Source organism: Mangifera indica, chromosome 9, assembly GCF_011075055.1.
Source record: "Mangifera indica cultivar Alphonso chromosome 9, CATAS_Mindica_2.1, whole genome shotgun sequence".
Taxonomy (NCBI): domain Eukaryota; kingdom Viridiplantae; phylum Streptophyta; class Magnoliopsida; order Sapindales; family Anacardiaceae; genus Mangifera; species Mangifera indica.
In genome coordinates, this window is record NC_058145.1 from 13,236,357 (window position 1) to 13,244,822 (window position 8,466).

At 27.7% G+C, this 8,466-nt stretch overlaps 1 long non-coding RNA gene across 1 annotated transcript; it reads right to left on the reverse strand.

The window, feature by feature from the left end:
- Nucleotides 1-1,031, reverse strand: LOC123226428. The gene is made up of 2 exons (XR_006504324.1): nt 905-1,031; nt 1-730 (listed from the first exon to the last, which is right to left on the reverse strand). It is a non-coding gene; the product is annotated as an uncharacterized LOC123226428 (long non-coding RNA).
- Between the last annotated feature and the right edge of the window lie 7,435 nt (nt 1,032-8,466).

Here is an 8,466-nt window from a genome sequence, read left to right on the forward strand (position 1 = left end):
GAACCAAAAAGAAAAACATCATATTCATTGCCATTTCATTAATTTCAAACTACTATTTTACAAGACATAACTGAAATGCAAAACCAAGACACCTTCACATAATACAGCCATGGACCTTCCTCTACACTATCATCTGCACGCAAAAACTTACAGAAACAACAGTGAAGCAGGTCTTTTTTCTACAGCAGAAATTAAAATTTAAACAACAAACTGACTTGAAAAACAAAGCATAAAACTCCTGCTGTAACTCACTAAAAACCTGAGTTATGCAGCAGATAACCCCAATTTCTATCACAACCCATCTTAATATAAAAGAAGCTGTGATCTGAATCAAAAACATCAGAATCCACAGATCTTTTCTTATTGTATAGATATTACCTTCTCTGGTTATAATAAGTACCATGGAGAAGAGCGTTTTCATGGCAATGAAACGAGCTCAATTTCAAGAATTGAGTGATTAAGGAAATAATAGGTGAAATTTGTTATCAACCCATTTGGAATTCTTCAGGAAAGGTCGAAATTTGCATCAGAGTTATAGGCACTCGAAGGTGGAATGGTTGAGTCATTGCCATCTTCTCTGCTTCCGCCAAATGCTTTTGACGCCGCGGAAGCAATAGCCTTGCAGAACCTCTTAAAAATCCGAGCTTTTATTTTTCCTCTCCTTGGTGGAATACATGTTTCCCTTCGAGTGTTCATGGAAGTTGAAGGAGCGGCTGACATCGTTGTGAAGCTTAAATATACACAAGAAAACAGAGTTAAAAGCAAAGCAAAACAGACAAAAAAAAAAAAACAAAAAATGAAAGTTATGAAGATGATCAAGGAGTTGAGACGAAGGATTATAAATATAGAATAACTTAATGAAGGTAAACAAAAGAAAGCATGAGCAAGGAGTTGAGATGGTTACGCTGTATTGAAGGAGAGAAGAGAATCAGCAACACAAGAACCAAAACGATGCACACAGGGGGTATAGAGGGGAAGGGGAAAGAGAGAACTTTATAAGAACTTTTTGGGATGAATTGAGGAAAAGAGGGCTTTATATAGAGACAAAACGGAGATAAGTAATTATATAAATTTATTTATATAAAATGAGATGATAATATTTATTTAAAAAATTTTAAAATTAAAAAAAAAAACAATTATAGTATTCAATCATAAATTATTATTATAATTTAAATAATTCTATTTATAAAAGAGTCGGATGGGTTGCGTTGGTTTTTTTTTTTTTGGGAAGAAAAATAAATTTTTACTGGGGGAGAAGTATTCCAAGTTTCCAAAGTCTCAATTAGAGGGAAAAGAAAAAACAAACAGAGTTACGTTAATCTTGATGGCTTGTAATGTGATATGGCCAAACAAGTATAACCCAAACACTAGTCTAAACGTCTTCGTTTTTGGAACAAACAATTTTATAACCCAGGATAAACAAATTGGCTTAGATGAAGACATACCGTTAATGGAATAAGAACAAATACATAAAAGAATTTAGGGGAATGGACTATGTCCCACTTAAATTTTACCCTAATCTTAAAATCATATTTACGATAGATAAAAGATTTAAATATTTATTCATAAACTAACTATTATCTAAATTTTTAATTTGAAGTAAGGATAAAATAATAATTTTATCCAAAAACATAAAACTTTGAAATTTATGATATTTCCCCTTTTAAATTTTAAAAAATAATACTTCAACTCATTCTCAAAGTTTAAAAAGTTTAGATTTTACCCTTAAAATTTGCTTTCAATTAAGGCTTGTTTCATTCACATATGGATGACATGACAAAGGACAATGAAGTATCATTATTAGTTTCTTTTTGTCGATTTGGATGATACTTTGTCGTCTAGATTTGGATGATGAAAAATCATTTTTCGTCATCCTTGACTTTTACTTTTTTTTTATCACCAGTCAGTTTCCAAGTCATCGGAGATAAAACTTGAAAAAGAGAGGAAAGTGAATTTTTTAAAGTTTAATTATGGAGGATAAATATGAGTTTTCTAAACTAAAGAAAGAAAATAATATAAATTTTTTAGGTTTTAGAGTTTATGGATAAAATAATGATTTTACATATATTTTTAATTAAATAACGAGACCATCTTTTTAAATTGTAGGGGTATTGTTTTATATTTAAATAAATTAGTTTAATGTTATAGTAAAATGTTATTATTTATATATAAAATTATTTATATTATTTATGCATGTAATCTTATATTTTCTTTATAGGTAAAGGATTTATTTTCATTCAAAATATTTTCTTATTTCAAGTTTTTACTCTTTAAATTTGAAAATTTTTAAACACCCACTCATGAATGATTAAAGTTAACTGTTTTAAAAATAAAATCGTTATTTTATCTGTAATATTAAAAATAAACTAAAATTTAATCTCTTTTTCCTCTCTTAAATCTTAAAAGTTAAAAATTTTCCCGTAAACTAAATTTTAAAAAATGATTATTCTCTCTTAGGGTTTAGTTTTCAGATTTTTGGCATCAAATCGAATATCATCACCAATGATGAATATCTTTTAATGTCTCCTCTTCCTCCAACAACTAAGATTCTCTCGTTTGGAAGCTTGGACAGCAATGATTAACATCAAATATAAATTTTAATTTCGTTGAAAAGATGAGTCTCATCTTTGTTGGAGAAGACAAAGATAAGATCTTTCATCTTTGTTGGATCTCTTTGTTGGAGAGACGAAGATGGTAGGTTTAGGACAACTGGCAAGAGAGACAAATGATGAGGGAGCAACCATCAGAAAAGAAGAAAAGAGATGTCACTGCTAGAGATGCGTTGAAGTTTGAAAATAAACTCTAAGGGGGAAAAAATCATTTTTATAAAACTTGATATATAAGAGAAATTATTAATTTTTAAGATTTATGAGATGAGGGGGGGGGGGGGGGGGGGGGGGGGGGGAGAGAGATTTTTAAAGAGTTACAATTTTATTAAATAATATTTTTAGAATTAAAGTGTAAAAATTTGAGATGAAAATGATTCTTTTAAGTGGGAAATAGTCCTTTGGCCTTTTCTTTATCTCCAAGCTAGCATTATCTGAAGTTTGTTGGAAGGTCGCTTTGTTCAAGTGAATACTTTTACACTGGACCTAAAAATCCAGCTCAGCAGGAAGATTATTTTCAAATGTCAACATATAATATAGAGTCAATAACCAATAGGCGCCCAATAGAGGATAAGAATTTTCAAGTCGTCTCTAATGATGTCTAAGTTGTAGATCAATACCATCAAGTTATGTTTTCTGATTATTATCCCATTATATAATTAAGATATTAACATAATATTAAAGAGGAAAACTCAAAGTTGAATTTGTAACGAGATGATTTTTACCTTGTTCATATGTTAGGCCACAACCGAATTATGGTGGAAGCACATTTTTATTTATTTATTTATTTTTAAATAATATTATAAATATCTATTTTAAAAATATCAATATATACATATTAATATATGTTTAAGTATTGTTTTATCTTTAATTTAAAATCATTCACTCATATGATGATATATATAAGTACATACATATTTGTGTATCGAAAGTAGATACATATTGTTTTATTGTTTATTTTTTGTATGAGAAAAATATAATAAAATTATGTATATAAAAATTTAATTATATAAATAAATATATGTGATTTGATAATTTTAAATTAAAAATAAAATAATACTAAATTATATAATGATCATAGTTGTTAGCATCCTACAATACATAATACACATGTACACATAAAAAATGATACGTATTATGAGGTGTATCAAATTAATATGATATAATGAATGTATCATACGATATGATATATATTATCTATATGAATTAATACACTTTTAAAAAAAAAATTATATAATATAAGTATATATGAAAAAATTTTAAATTTTCAAAGATTTTTGTTATATTTTCTAAAATAATAATGTATAATTAATTTTTTTTTATATTTTAAAGATTATATCATATAATATTTTATATATAATATAAAAAATTAAAATTTTAATATATAATATAATATAAATTTTAATTATTATAATAATAATAATATCAATTTATGTATTCAAACTTATTTATATATACCATATTACTCTGGTAAATGATATATGGGAGTTTATGTAATTTTCCATTGGTCTTATCCCAAAATAACGAACGCATTTGGAAGAGGATAACAGCTGGAAAGGTTGAGATTTCAGAGTCTGCTTTCGAAACCAATGAAAAATCAAATAAATAACACTTTAATTTAATCATTTCATCTAATTAATTAATTAATTAAACTGAGAAATTAGTCATTTTCCACATAATTCACTAAGCGTGGCCGGCTGTGGGGCTGCCTGTTGGCCGCCATCTTTGCCATGCCAAAACTTGTAGAGTTTCAGTCTTTTGGTTTTTCCAAAACCACACGTCTTGATGTCCCCTTTAACAACAGCAAACAACACAGAAGCTACAGAGACTTTGCAGTGAAGCACAACAGCTCATTTTTGTAGTCTCTGAATGTGGTGGCGATGTGAAATATATATATATATATATATTTTTTTTGTGTTGGGGAAAGGAAAAAGTGTTCGGGTGTCGTAGGATATGGTAAGTATTAAAAAATGACATTACAATACAATACAGTAGACCTGGTTATGGGTCGGTTTGATACATGAATTAGATTGAAATTAGTCTAAATGAAATTAGAATTGGACTGAACTAGAATCAAAATCAGATTTTAGAGGTTCGATTCTGGTTTATCTAAATTTGAATGATAAAATCATCGGTTTATATCCGGTTTATGAATCGATATGTAAACTGACGGTTTACTGTATTGAACTAAAAAATTTTGAATTTTTTTTGAATTTTTTTAAATTTATTTAAACAACCAACGGTTCCCTGCACAGGGAACCGTTAGTTTGCAGAGGAAGAAATTGCCCCTGCAATTTTTTAAATCTCAATTCACCCCCCAATTTTTTAATTTTTTTTTTAAATTTTTTCCTATATATATATATAACTCACTCAATCCTTTAAACTCTCATTCTCATTCTTTCAACTCTTAATATTCTCTCAATCTTTCAATTCAATCAAATTCTCTTAAATTTAATTAAATTCTTTCTTAATTTTTTATTAATTCCAATTTCTATTTTTATTATACAATTCATAATTAATTATAGAATTTATTTCTATAATTAAATTTATTTATTATTATTTTATTATCTCTCATCATTACTCACATAATTTATTTATATAATTAATTTTATTTATTATCTTTTATAATTAATCATATAATTTATTTATATAATTAATTTTATTTATTATCAAAAAATTGCAAGTAGTGAAAATTCTTCCGGTAATAAAAGATTTGGTCAATATTCACATATATCAAATGTGAATGAAAATCAACTTATCGATAATTTTTTAACACAAGAAAGTGAAAACCAATATGAAGAGGTGGAGCAAAAACAACAACATCAACAACAGATAGAGATGGAACAACACGAACAACACTCTCAAAAAATTCCTACATCTGATATTTTCAAGATTCATTTTAAAAAAATACAAAAGGAAGATGGTAATTTTGATGTTGCTTGCAATTATTGTAGGCAAATTTACAATTTCAATTATTATAATTAATAATTTAAAAATTAAATCAATGTCATGTATTAGAATTAACAGTTTAATGTTAGTTTCAAATCGAAAATATCGGTTTAGAATCGGGTTCATGAACCGAAACCGTCAGTTCTAAACCGTCCTATTATGGTTTCGATTCAGGATCTTTATTTTTTTAATTCGTGAACCGGTGGTTTCAAACTGAAACCGTCGGTTCACGAACCATGGTTAGGATTACAATACAGATAAGAAAAGCTCCTCACCATCCAAACCATCAGATTCACCAGCTCCTGTATGTGACACCAGAGCTTATGTCATGCTACTTTGATGGGGTTTTGTTTTTTTCGCTTGATTAACTTTTCCTGGGCAAGGCAAGGTTGAAGCTTCGTGAAAGCGAAAGACCCATTGTAAAAGATGTCAAAGATTAGGGTTGAAATAGTATAAATGAAAGAAAACATCCTTACCCAGAAAATTTAGAGCAATTAATTTAGGATCGAATAACTGTATATGATGTATGATGCAAGGCCAATCCCTAACAGATTTGATATAGAAATTTTAGGTTCGATTATTATACACTAAAGTTTATCACTCCGACAACCCATGTTAAGTTTCCCGTATTAACAAAAGAAAGTTCAAGCTTATAAAATATACCCTACAACAGTAAAGGGTTAGAATTAAGTAAATATTCTAGTGTTTATTATTATAATAAGGACAAGATTCATAAAAATCAACTAGATTTTTTACGTCATCCATCATGTTGTTTGTAAATCTACATCCATACCTTTATTATTTAACTCAAAGAAAAGTGTTTAGACATAGTTTATAAAATGGTTTATTTAAATTGAAGTAATGTAGGTTGGTTGTGTATATATCTTATGAGTAATTTAACATCTCGCATAAGATTAAAATATTAGTTAAGTAATCTTACGTCCATTATATGAGAATAAAAGAGAGTCATAAAGATAAGACAGACTTTTAATATAGTTTGATCTATTACTCAGGAATATACACCTACGATTATATTATTTGGCTATGAAAAAAATGTTACCATAAAGTTTATATAATGAATACAGAAATAATGTTTTGAGGAAGTAAAGTGTTTTTTTTTTTTTTAAATTTAAGTATTTCTCACTTATCTTAATTAATAAAATTATATATACCCACTTTAAGTATACAAATGAGTAAACAATAATATATATCATCATGTAATTGAATAATTTTGAATTAGTGATAAAACAACACTTAATTATATAATAATAAATATAAATATTATTTATTTATATATTCAAAATAAATATTATCTTAAAAAAGCTATCAAAATTAGGGACAGGGAATAAAATAGAGTTCAAATTAAATTATAAATTAATTTTAATCCCACCACCTTTTCCCTTTTGACTGCTCCTTCAGACCAGACTTCGTTTTTTTAACATGTAGAAGTCCATGACTAGGGCTGGATTCGAACTGAGCTGAGCTCGGCTCGCAGCCAGCTCGGGCTCGGCTCGGCTTTTTAATGGCCGGCTCGAGCTCGACTCAAGCTGAATTCGGCTCGATTCGAGTTCGACTCATTTTCAGCTCGGCTCGGTAACGGCTCGGCTCGGCTCGTTTTTATATCAAAATGACACCGTTTTGTATATATATATAGATCAAAACGACATCGTTTTGTATAAAATTTTTTTTAAACAAATATACCGAGCCAACCCGAGCCAGCTGGGGCTCGGCTCGAGCTCGATCGAGCCGAGCTGAGCCCGGCTTGTTTCGGGCTCGAACCGAGTCGAGCCGAGCTGGCTCGGCTATCCAGCCCTATCCATGACACAGAATAAAGGGAAATTAAAAATTTTACCCTCTATGTATATATTTATATTATATTTTTTACATTATAAATATTTTTATCATTTTATATGATAGGATTACTAAATTATCTTTATCTTCAATCTTGAAAAATCAAAACAAAGTTTACAATATTATTTACTTTTAATGCACTATAGAGAGAAAATATGTATAAATATTTAGTATCAGTATTTGAAACAAGATTTATATATATGTGTTAGATAAGATCAAGTGAATTTAAAATTGTTGGGTTTAAATTTTTTAGATTAAATGTATAAAAATTGTAAACTCAGTTGATCTTATCTGTCAAAATTTTGGTTGATATTAATCTCATATTAAAGCAGCATATGAAAAGATTATCCAAGAAATCACCCATAAAAAGCATACATTGAAATACTTAATATTGAATATACAAATAATACATCAATATATATATCCTAATTATTGTAATTTTAAAAATAAAAAAAAATATCAAAAAACTGATTTTGATTGAAAATGTTATTTTGGGAGGGGGATTGGTGGCATAAATTTAAAAGTTGACCTGAAATTTGCTCAAAGGGGTTGATGAATTAAAAGGGTTGGCGCCAACCCCTTAATGTAAATTGAAGGGCCCCAACCCCTTAAATACGCCAACCCCTGTATTAAAAAAAATTAAGATTAAGGGGTTGGCGCCAACCCCTTTATTTTTTATTTAAATAAGTTTTTTCTTTTGACTTTATTTAGTTTTTATATAAATAAATATATATATTTTTGTTAAAATAAATATTTGACATATAAATTATGATATATAAATAAATATATATATTTTTATTTAATTAGAGTAAATATTATTTGATTGAATAGAATAGAAGAATGTACGAAAAATATCAATTTGAGTGTTGATGAACCCAAGCCTTAGGTTGGTGTCGCCAATCCGTTCTTTGTCTAAAAATTTTTCAGATCATAATTTTTGTATTTTTTGACCATCAATACAATATTACAATAACTTTAAACAATAAAAACAACATGAAATAACAACATTAAACAATATAATAATATGAACTCATAATAAAATTAAATTTCATATGAATCT